We start from the raw sequence: 12,431 nt of genomic DNA on the forward strand, positions 1-12,431 counted from the left end.
AGATACATAAAAAAAAGTCGTATATAAAAATTATAAAATACATAATATAAAAAGCACAAGTATAAACATAATTTTTTCCCCTTTCTTCTCTTCATTTCTCCCTTCCTTACCCACCGAGCAGAGACACCAAAATAGTGAAAAAGATGGCACAGGTCAAACTATTAAAGCCTCACATCTATAATATTTGCAATATAAAGATTCAGATGCTATCCAAATTATTATTATTATTTTGGAGTTCTAATGATTAAAACTGACATGGAGTCAATAGGGTGGGTTTGGAACTGCCAACAATCGAAGTGAGATTCAAGAATCTGAATGTAGAAGCAGAATGTAAAGTGGTTCATGGAAAGCCCCATATGCCTACTCTTTGGAACACCATCACAAACATATTCTCTGTAAGTTTTTGACATTGCATATTATAGTTTGACTTTTTAGATTGACTTGTATTGAAGTAGCACTTTTTTTTTTGAAATTCTCATTATTATACCGTACATTTAAGTGTAATATAAGTACAAATGATTATTCATTGTATACCCACGTTTTCTAAACCAACAATGCCAAATTGAAATCCATTATGCACAATTATTATAATTGATCTAAGGTCCTAGTGATGTGGAGATATTTTATGCTGTGCAGGCTATTAGAAACGTTAATCGATGCGTGTCTCAACCAAACAAGATCAAGATTCTCGACCATGTGAGCGGCATCATAAAGCCGTCCAGGTAAATATCGACGATGTGCCTTTCGGTTTTTTATTCTTCATTTGAAATAATTGGGCAATAACATTGTTCATAAACCTTAATGTTAAATCAGGATGACGCTGTTGCTTGGCCTTCCCGGTTGTGGAAAAACAACTTTTTTGCAGACACTTGGAGGGAAGCATGACCCGTCTCTCAAGGTTCGTTTCTTACTTAGCTAACCAGTTCATGGCTTCAAGGATGCGTGATAGAATAGTTATGATGGGTTTTTTTAAGTTCAGGTCTCAGGGGAAATTTCGTATAATGGTTACAAGTTCAGTGAGTTTGTTCCTCACAAAACGTCGACTTATATAAGTCAGTACGACTTGCATTGTTCTGACTTGACTGTAAGAGAGACAATCGACTTCTCAGCACGTTGTCAGGGCATTGGGAACAGAGCAGGTACATGTATACTGTTCTGTTCTCCATCTTACATTAACAATCAACCCTTCTTACCATTATATTCATCATTTAAATTTGTTTATGATTTGAAGATATTTTGAAAGAACTCAGTAGACGGGAGAAGCAACTTGGGATCATCCCTGAACCTGATATAGACACCTATATGAAGGTAACCAGTTTTACAAGAATATGGTTCAGTTATCTAACACGGTAATGGACCATTTCCATTGTTGCTGTCTTTGAAAATAATCTATGGTGGCAGGCAATTTCAGTAGAAGGATTAAAGAGAACACTTCAGACAGACTACATATTAAAGGTTATTCGCATAAACAAATTAAGTGTAGTCCACTTCATTTTGACTTTCATCATAGTTTCCAAGTCTTGCTGCGAATTAATAGGCTTTTCCCTAAAGATTTTGCTGCCATTTATGATTTTTAGATCTTAGGACTGGATATTTGTGCTGATACAATAGTGGGAGATGCAATGAACCAAGGAATCTCTGGCGGTGAAAAGAAAAGGCTGACGACAGGTTTGTGCTTGTAATCTATACCGGTCGCTGATAAATTTATATAAGTTCTGATACAGGGTTGCGCGCGGACCAAGATCGAGTTGCCAAGTCACGAGAAACTCCTACGAAAACCCTAAACAATTAGATCTGAAACGAAACAGAAAATTAAAAGATTAGATTTTTGAATTTTCAGATCTGAAATAAAATCCCCAAATCAGCAAAGAATCAAATTGAGAATAGAAATAAGTGTTAGGGTTCTTGAAACCCTCAAGGAGATTGTGATTCTGCCCAATTGAACACCAAGATAGTTTTCCCCAAATTTCGACAATCTAATTTCACCCAAAAAGAGTATGGAAAAACCCTAGAAATTGGGGATTTTTGGGCTGATTCCTTAAGATAGAAAAAGGCTGAAAACACAATAAGAACAGAAAATAGATTAGATAATGATTCAGCACAAGTAGAAATAAAGAAAGAATTGACAGTAAGAAATTAAAAGATAAGTCCTAAGAAGCCTTGAAATCTCGAAAGATCTCACAACTCCCTTCAAACGGCTCTAATCTCCCCTCCAAAGAATATCAATGGCAAGAAGAAGGTTGAAGATGGCTCCCACAATCAAAAAGATTGTTAAAACAACTTCTAAAGAAAACTCAAGAGAAAATCCTTGAAGAACTCAAAGAGAATTTTCACTCAAATCAAATCTGAAATTTTCAATGTAATTGTAATATAATGTAGGGTGGCTGGCCAAGCCATATAAATAGGCCTTTCAAATGTTTTCCTAATTTAATTAGAACACTAAAACTAAAACTAAAAAAAAAACTCCTAATTATTTTAATATGGAAATTCGGCCAAGGGTCTTTTATTTGGGACTCTTGGACTGAATATAAAAATTTAAACTAAGTAAAATAAATAAATAAATAAATAAAAATAAAACTTTACAACTTGGGCCACTTTGACAATTTGGCCTGATTTTCAACTAAGTATGGATGGATTTCTTGATTGGGCTGGGAATTTGCTTATTGGGCCTCGCCTTCAAGAATTTGGGCTTTTGTGACTCGTATCATTCCCCCCTTCCTCAAAAAGATTCGTCCTCGAATCTGAAAAATCAAATGAACTCGACTTTCCTCTATCGAACGGGAGTAATGGCAATTGAGTCCACTGAAAAGAATAGCCATGAAATAGTAAATAGCAACACAAACAAGCTTGTAGTCCAATTATAAGCATAATAGAACAGGTATAACGCATGTGAATGGACAAATTCAGATTACCATGCAAACAATCTAATTTACTCACCACTGCCTCGTCAAATATTTGAAACAAAGATGGACATGTTTTAAGGCATTCAGTCGTCTCACATTGTTCCCACAAACCATGAATAAATTGCGAGTAATAAATCAAATGGTAAACATAATCGTCACAAGTAGGTATTTGAAAAGATTCACATGGTTCACAGAGTTGCATAATCATACCATGCATTAATCGACGGTCTATAGATTCACTCACACATGCATTATCAAAAACAAGAATCTTTTTATCAACCATCAAAACAGATAGATCATCAATAAATAAAATAGGACAGTCAAGCACGTTTCGATCTAAGTGTTCATCAACACGATCTTTATCACTATCCGAGGAGTACAAAAGTGTTTCAAAGGTTTCAAGCATCTTACCTCGATAAGCAAAAGAATAAGGGTCGATTTTACCTTTTTCATTTAAAACAAACCTTCGTTCATCGGGGGCATAGTGTAGTCGAATCTCCGTTGTTGAGTTAACCTTTGTCAAATGGAACTCAAACTTCATGTACAACCACATAAACTGTTTAAGGCAAGAATATAAATTGAAAACAAATTTGGCAAATTTCGTTACCTTATTCTCCAAAACAGATTTGGACAAATTCAAGGATTTTACACAAGGTAAATCAAGAGAATAACAAATCACGCTTCTTTTCGTAATGACTTTATCAACCACAATCGAAGAGTAACAATTAATCGGATCAAAATGATGGGATCTTTTAAGAACTAAGTCACCAAAAGTTTTATCAATAATTTTCAAATCTGCACTGGACTCGGTTTCTAAAATTTCCTTACCTCGCTTACCTTCGGGATCATGTAGTGTGATTTCATCTTTGCTTAAGTTGATCGTATGAAAGCGTCTTTCATTTGAGAGGTATTGAAGTTGAAAGTTATCTTTCGATCTTTCGGGAACCTGAAAAGTAGCAACACAAGAAAAATTCATATCTTGGTTAGTGGAAACATTCCTCACTAGCCTTTCCTCGTCTTTTTCTTTTGTTTCTTTTTCTAACTCATTTTCTCTTCTTTCTTCAACTTCTTTTTCAATTTTCTTTTCTGTTTCACATTCCTTTTCACTCTCAATCTCTTTTTGCTCTTTTTCATTCTCTTTTTCTTTTTCCTCACTTGTTTTAACAGAATTTCTCAGTTTGATTTGGTCCTCATGGACTTGTTCCGAAGTGAGCGGCACTAAGGTAAGTTTCTTTCCTTGATGCTTGAAAGAATACCTATTGGTACGACCATCGTGAGTGACTTTTCGATCCAGTTGCCATGGTTCTCCTAGCAATAAATGGCAGGCTTGAATAGGTACTACGTCGCACACGGCTTCATCTTGATATTTACCGATAGAAAAGGCGATGCGCACTTGTTGAGTGACCTTAAATTGGCTTTCGTTGGTAAGCCCTTGTAGTTGATAAGGTCGTGGATGCTTGGTAGTGGTTAAGCAAAGCTTTTCCACCATCGTCGTGCTGGCTACGTTCGAGCAACTTTCACCATCAATAATAACTCTACAAAGCTTACCTTGTACATGGCAGCGAGTATGAAAGAGATGTTCTCGTTGCTGCTCGCTCTTTGGTTTTGCCAAAGAGGGTTGTCCACGATCATGAAGATCATAATCAGTTCTAGGGACACGCCGAGGAGCGCGCCTATGAGCAGGAGGCTGGTTATCCACATCGTCTTTAATTTGATCTCGATATTGAGGCTCTTGATTCAACCGCACCTCATTGATAGTAGCAGTCAACGCTCGAAGTGCAGCAGCCTGTTCGTCCAACTGTTGTTGGAATTTTTTAAATATGTCACTAGTATTATCACCTGTAGACATTTTTTTTTAAAACCTGCAAAACACTCAACACTCAAAAATAAAAGTTATCAAACCTCACCGTTAATCACTCAAAAAGAAAAAATCAAATTCTCAATGAGGTCGAATTCAATCTTGTGAGTTCTTTATCAGAGTTTATATCAACCAATTAGAGAGTGTGAACCAAACTACCAAAGAATCCTAATTTGCACTAGGATGCCAAAAACTGACGAGACACCAATTGATTCGTGTTGCACCGAGGAAGAAGTTGTGCACACGTTTAAATCCTACTAACACAAGAAACAAGAAGGTGTTAGATAACGTAAAGGAAGAATAAAGGTAAACAAATGAAAACCTACAGCTAAGAATCAATAAAAATTGCTGAAAACAGAAAACCCGAAAAACTGCGGAGTAACTTGACAACTTCGTTCGAGGTGTTCCCGATCTCCAAAAATCACAAAATTAAATCTGGAATGTCTTCAAATATTGAATTTTTGATCTGGAAAATTTGGGCACCAAATTCAACCCGCTGAATATTTTTTTAATTTTTTATTGGATTTCGTCTTTTTTCAATTTTTTGACTTTTTCGACTTATTTTTTTGCGGGAAATATTTTTTTATATTCAATAACAGTGCCAAAAATATGTATGTAAAATTTCAGATCAATCAGAAAACATTTACCCACTCAAATGAATTTTTTTTCGAAAATTTTTCTGGGTAAAACTCCTGTTTGTAATTTAAAAAATAGAGATCAGTTTAGAAATCAACCAAGAACACCCAAAACGCCCAAAATCTGATACCAAATGATACAGGGTTGCGCGCGGACCAAGATCGAGTTGCCAAGTCACGAGAAACTCCTACGAAAACCCTAAACAATTAGATCTGAAACGAAACAGAAAATTAAAAGATTAGATTTTTGAATTTTCAGATCTGAAATAAAATCCCCAAATCAGCAAAGAATCAAATTGAGAATAGAAATAAGTGTTAGGGTTCTTGAAACCCTCAAGGAGATTGTGATTCTGCCCAATTGAACACCAAGATAGTTTTCCCCAAATTTCGACAATCTAATTTCACCCAAAAAGAGTATGGAAAAACCCTAGAAATTGGGGATTTTTGGGCTGATTCCTTAAGATAGAAAAAGGCTGAAAACACAATAAGAACAGAAAATAGATTAGATAATGATTCAGCACAAGTAGAAATAAAGAAAGAATTGACAGTAAGAAATTAAAAGATAAGTCCTAAGAAGCCTTGAAATCTCGAAAGATCTCACAACTCCCTTCAAACGGCTCTAATCTCCCCTCCAAAGAATATCAATGGCAAGAAGAAGGTTGAAGATGGCTCCCACAATAAAAAAGATTGTTAAAACAACTTCTAAAGAAAACTCAAGAGAAAATCCTTGAAGAACTCAAAGAGAATTTTCACTCAAATCAAATCTGAAATTTTCAATGTAATTGTAATATAATGTAGGGTGGCTGGCCAAGCCATATAAATAGGCCTTTCAAATGTTTTCCTAATTTAATTAGAACACTAAAACTAAAACTAAAAAAAAAAACTCCTAATTATTTTAATATGGAAATTCGGCCAAGGGTCTTTTATTTGGGACTCTTGGACTGAATATAAAAATTTAAACTAAGTAAAATAAATAAATAAATAAATAAAAATAAAACTTTACAACTTGGGCCACTTTGACAATTTGGCCTGATTTTCAACTAAGTATGGATGGATTTCTTGATTGGGCTGGGAATTTGCTTATTGGGCCTCGCCTTCAAGAATTTGGGCTTTTGTGACTCGTATCAAGTTCACTTACAAAACATATGAAGACTAGATGCTTAAAGGCAGACATTAGTGGTATATCCAAGCAAACTTGTTAGTCAATATATTACTTATAGTAAAATGTTAATTAGTGTAGGGTGATGTACATCGATATATATATCTTCAACAGAAAAGATATTCTATTCAATATAAATATTGAAAACTTTATTCATAATTTTAGTGAAGATTACCATAAGTAACGATTTTAGAAAATGTCCTTATGGCACTTTATTAGCAAAATCCATAAAAAGGAAAAAGAAAGTGTGATAAAAGCAAACTCATGAAATATGATCAGCAAAATTACTAGTTAGAAAATTAAATTATTGTGATAATTGCTTCTTCTTCTTCTTCTTTTTTTTTTTGTAATTTGTAATAATTGCTTAATGTTTTCATTTAACAGGGGAAATGATGGTTGGTCCGATCAAATCACTTTTTATGGATGAAATATCAACCGGCTTAGATAGTTCCACCACCTTTCAAATTGTAACCTGTCTGCAACAATAGGCCCATATAACAGGGGCCACGATTTTAATTTCACTTCTTCAACCAACTCCAGAGACCTTCGAACTCTTTGATGACATTATTCTAATGGCAGAAGGAAAAATTGTATACCAAGGACCTCGGAGTGAAGTTCAAGAGTTCTTTGAATATTGCGGCTTTAGGTGCCCACAACGAAAAGGCCTCGCTGACTTCTTGCAAGAAGTATGTATTTCAAAGTATAAAACATTTGCATTGAATTCTTGAAACATTGTTTTAAAATGGATTTATTCAACAATAGGTACTCTCCGAAAAAGATCAAGCACAATACTGGTTTCATAGGGACCGACCTTATAGTTATTTTTCTACTCACAAATTTATAGCTGCATTCAAGGAGTTTCATGTAGGACAGAGGCTACATGAAGAAATCTACACACCCTTCAACAAAACTGAGAATCACAAGAATGCTTTGTCATTTAACATCCATTCATTGGGAAAATGGGAGTTATTCAAAGCATGTTTGTCTAGGGAATGGCTTCTTACCAAGCGTAACTCGTGTTTGTATGTGCTCAAATCATCACAGGTAGCATGACTATTGATTTATGAATCAATGTGGATATGAAAAATTATTAATAAACATACTTTTACACGCCTTGGGTGGTTTCTTCTTGTAGCTTATTTTTGTGGCATTGGTAGCTGTGTCAATATTTATACGCACTCGAATGAAGATTGATGAGTTCCATGCAAGCAAGTTCATGGCTTGCTTATTTTTTGGTCTTTTGAGACTTCTGACCATTGGAATTCCAGAGTTGGCACTTACTAACTCCAGGCTTGGCATATTCTACAAGCAAAGAGATTTTTACTTCTATCCTTCATGGGCTTATTCGATTCCTTCTGCTATTCTAAAGATTCCATTCTCATTTTTAGATACTTTTCTTTGGACAACTCTTACATATTTTGGGGTTGGCTACAGTCCAGAACCAGAAAGGTTTGGAAATTTTTCTACTGTTATGTTAGAAATATAATTTTCAATCAGTTTTCTAAGTCCATATGTTACTTTTAGGTTCTTCCGTCAGCTTTTTATCCAGTTCCTTCTTCATCAAGTGGCACTCTCAATTTTTCGATTGATTGCTGTTGTATTTCAAACACTATCCGTTGCATCAATTGTTAGTCAATTTACAGTGATGGCAACATTATTATTTAGTGGCTTCATAATACCCCTGTGTAAGGCCAACCTTATTAGCATGAAGAAATTCTAAGTTCAGTTTTTGCAAAGTATTCATGTAATTATAATAGACGTTTCCTCACTGCAGCATCGATGCCTTTTTGGATAAAATGGGGCTTTTGGATCTCCCCTGTCTCATATGCAGAAATAGGAATCTCAGTGAATGAATTTCTGTCTCCGAGGTGGCAAAAGGTAAAAGAAGTAAAATTACCCATGGTTGTATTTAATTAAAGGTCAAAACATCAGCACTTATTATTCCATGTTCTCTGGTCGTGTTGTTCCCTTTCAGCTTTCATCTTCAAATGAGACTTTGGGGCATCAGACTCTACTAAAACGTGGGCTAAACTTTGGTGAACACTTCTACTGGATATCAGTTGCAGCTTTGATGGGAATGTGGTTTCTTGTTAACACTGCATTCACCTTAGCTCTTACTTATTCAAAGCGTAAGTTTGATTTCATGTGGATTCAAGAAAAAAATGATAAAAAAATAAAAATTTGAAGAATTTAATCATTTGTAGTTCTAAGTTATGTTTGAGGAATGATAATTCGTGCAGCACAAAAGACTGGGACATCTCAAGCTATTGTTTCTCATAAAAGGTTCTCTTATCTGAAAAGAAAAGAAGATTTGAGCAATTCCATCCAAGAAAACCAATTGCCTGGTGTTCGTGTAGCATCAAAAGTTACGAGTATGGTTTTACCTTTTGTGCCTATAACACTATCATTTGAGAATGTGCATTACTTTGTGGATACTCCCAAGGTAACAAATTGATTTATCAACAGAATCCTTAATATTTTCAATGTGATTAGAAATATTTTCAATTTGTCTTATTTGTTTTCCAGAAATTTAGAGAGAAAGTCTTAAATAAGAAACTACATCTTCTTCAAGATATTTCCGGTGCATTTAGACCTGGAGTTCTTACAGCATTGATGGGTGCCAGTGGAGCTGGCAAGACAACACTGATGGATGTTCTATCTGGAAGAAAAACTGGAGGCTATACTGAAGGGGATATAAGAGTTGGAGGATACCCCAAAGTCCAAGAGACATATGCAAGAGTATCGGGGTACTGTGAGCAAACTGATGTACACTCTCCACAAATAACAGTAAAGGAATCAGTGATATTCTCAGCTTGGTTACGCCTACCAGCAGAGATTCCTAGGCAGAAAAGATTGGTAAGAGTGCCCAAACTTTATGGAAATCCTCATAAACCAATATGATTTATAACATCAACCATTAAGTCATTTTGCAAGACATCAAACATGAAGTCATTACAAGACAGAACTTCTCGTCTTACCATGAAAGTTTATCAAAAGGCGTACTTGATTCTGGCATTTAACAGGAATTTGTGTCAGAGGTCCTTCAAATGATTGAGCTTGATGAAATCCAAAATGCTTTAGTTGGCGTCCCTAGTGTTAGTGGCATATCAGCAGAGCAACGCAAACGACTTACTATAGCAGTAGAGCTTGTTTCTAATCCATCAATAATATTTATGGATGAACCCACCTCCTGTTTAGATGCTAGAGCAGCTGCCGTTGTCATGCGAGTGGTGAAGAATATAGTTAATACTAGGAGGACCATTGTATGTACCATTCATCAGCCAAGTATAGACATCTTTGAGGCATTCGACGAGGTAACTAACTGATGCATGCATAAATGTTTTATTTTGTTAAACTCTTGTTCCAAAAGTTGTTCTCAACATATACTTGCTATCTGACAAAGTCATTATGAGGTTATAACTTTGATCCTTCCTGGCTGGCATGATTATTCTATTTCGCATATCATAAATGCATCTTGCAGATTATTTTGATGAAAAGAGGGGGGCAAATAATATATTCCGGAGAACTTGGCCAGAATTCTTGTAAGCTTATCGAATACTTTGAGGTAATCCAAATTAACATCCCGTAGATTCTGGACTCATCCACCAACCAAATCAATAAGAAAAATATATACTAATGCTTTTAAAAAACTTCAAGTAGGGAATACCAGGGGTGCCGAAAATAAAAGACAACTACAATCCAGCGACGTGGATGTTAGAGGTCACAAATCCTTCTTCTGAAGCTGAACTTGGAGTGGATTTTGCCCATATCTACAAAGAATCTCATTTGTATCAGTAAGTTCACCATGATAAGTCAAACCACTTTTTATGACCTTTAAGCTTGACCATAATCGATATGTTTAGGACCTTTGAATCATACAATCACCCCTCAAAATAAAAAGGAAGATATAAAATGCTTAGAAATAATATATTTCCACTACTTAATATTGGAAATTTTTTTAGTAGGAGAAACAAAGAGCTAGTTCAAGAGTTGAGAGTTCCAGCACAGGGTTCAAAGGAACTACATTTTTCTACACGCTTTTCACAAAATAGATGGGAACAATTCAAAGCATGCCTCTGGAAGCAACATTTGTCTTATTGGAGAAACCCCACATATAACTTGGGGCGCATGATATTAGCCATGGTATCATCTGTGTTATATGGAGCACTTCTTTGGAACAAAGGGCAAAAAGTGTAAGCTACTTGAAAATTTCTCTAAATTTTGGTATTTATATATCTCCTCTCTGTTAAACACTTAAACTCCCCACGAAAGATAATTCAGAAATATACTTCTTTTTTCATCCCTGGATCATCATCATCAAGATTTTCTTTCTACCCCTAAAATATGCAACCAAAATCACTGTTACAATGATTTCTTATCACTTATTTTAGTGTTTGAATTTGGTTAAAGAATATGCATAGAGAGTTTATCCAAAAGCTGAGTTATTACTGTTTAAATTTAAGCATATGACATTGTGTTGAAATCATGATCCTCTTTCTTGAAGAGATAATGACCAGGATTTGTTCAACATAATGGGATCAACATATGTTTTTATGGTTTGCATTGGAGCAAGCAACTTGTTTTCGGCTCTTCCAATCATAACTAGTCAGCGGACTATCGAGTACAGAGAACGGTTTGTTGGAATGTACTCGTCTAAAGTACATTCGTTAGCACAGGTCCAAAACTACTCCTACATCCTACTTATTTTGGGTTCCCAATAGGTTGATAAAGAATTTCACTTTTGCAATTGCAGGTCATAATTGAAATACCATATGTTTTCCTTGAAGCAACTTTGTTCTTGATAATTTCATATCCGACAGTCAACTTGTATGGATCAGCTTTCAAAGTATCTTGGTATTGCTATAACATTTTCTGTACTTTGCTCACCTACAAATACATGGGCATGGCCATTGTTTCTTTGTCTCCAACTTACCAAATGGCCTCAGTATTTGGGAGTTACTGGATCATGATTGTGAATTTGTTCTCTGGTTTTCTCATACCACAACCTGTAAGCCTATTTCATATTTTGCTAAACCAAAACTACAATTCTTTTCCTTTTTTTTTTTTTTTGTCCTTTCAAATATAAGCTCATCTGTTGGCTACATTTTGATATGCAAATAAGAATTTGAAATAGTACAAAGTGAAATTAAGAGGTCTACTTTGAAATATGATGCATTTGACTCTTGCAGGTGTTGCCTAAATGGTGGGTTTGGTTCTATTGGATGGTTCCAACTTCTTGGGTACTGAGAGGTCTCCTTACTTCTCAATATGGAGATATAAATAAGGAAATCATAGCATTTGGAGAACGCAAAACTATCAGTACGTTCTTAGAAAATCACTATGGGTTCAAACATGAGGATCTGCCCCTTACAGCTATTTTACTGTGTGCTTACCCGATTTTCTTTGCCTCCATTTTTACATATTTTATGGCTAAGCTTAACTTCCAAAGGAGGTGAACTGTAAATAACGTCATGCTATTGCTACCTTCTAAATTCCGAGACATCTTTATCTATAAACTCATGTTAAAATAAAGTTTATCTTGCATAAGAATTTGCTCTTCAAGATTTACATAGCAAATTAGCCAACACTACCCTATTTCTTCTTTCCTTTTTCCCATTAAAACACACTTAACCCATATTATCTTGTATTAACAACAATGTTCATGCCATTAAAGTAACAATGTTTTTTTTAATATCTTATAAGATACTTGTCAACCTTTTAATTCGAAATTTAAAAATTCTATTTATAGTGTATCAATTATTATCTATTATACTTTTAATATTTAATAGAGGGATTCAAATTTATTGATGAGATGTTTATTGAAATCGTTATTTTTCTATTAAATGAAAAAATATTTATTTAATAAGTGAACTGTG

The 12,431-nt window shown here is 34.8% G+C and overlaps 1 pseudogene; it reads left to right on the forward strand.

The window, feature by feature from the left end:
* The first annotated feature begins 265 nt into the window (after positions 1–265).
* LOC107956091 (pleiotropic drug resistance protein 3-like) lies at positions 266–12,102 on the forward strand (annotated as a pseudogene).
* Positions 12,103–12,431: the final 329 nt, after the last annotated feature.

This window comes from Gossypium hirsutum, chromosome D07, assembly GCF_007990345.1.
Source record: "Gossypium hirsutum isolate 1008001.06 chromosome D07, Gossypium_hirsutum_v2.1, whole genome shotgun sequence".
NCBI classification, from domain to species: domain Eukaryota; kingdom Viridiplantae; phylum Streptophyta; class Magnoliopsida; order Malvales; family Malvaceae; genus Gossypium; species Gossypium hirsutum.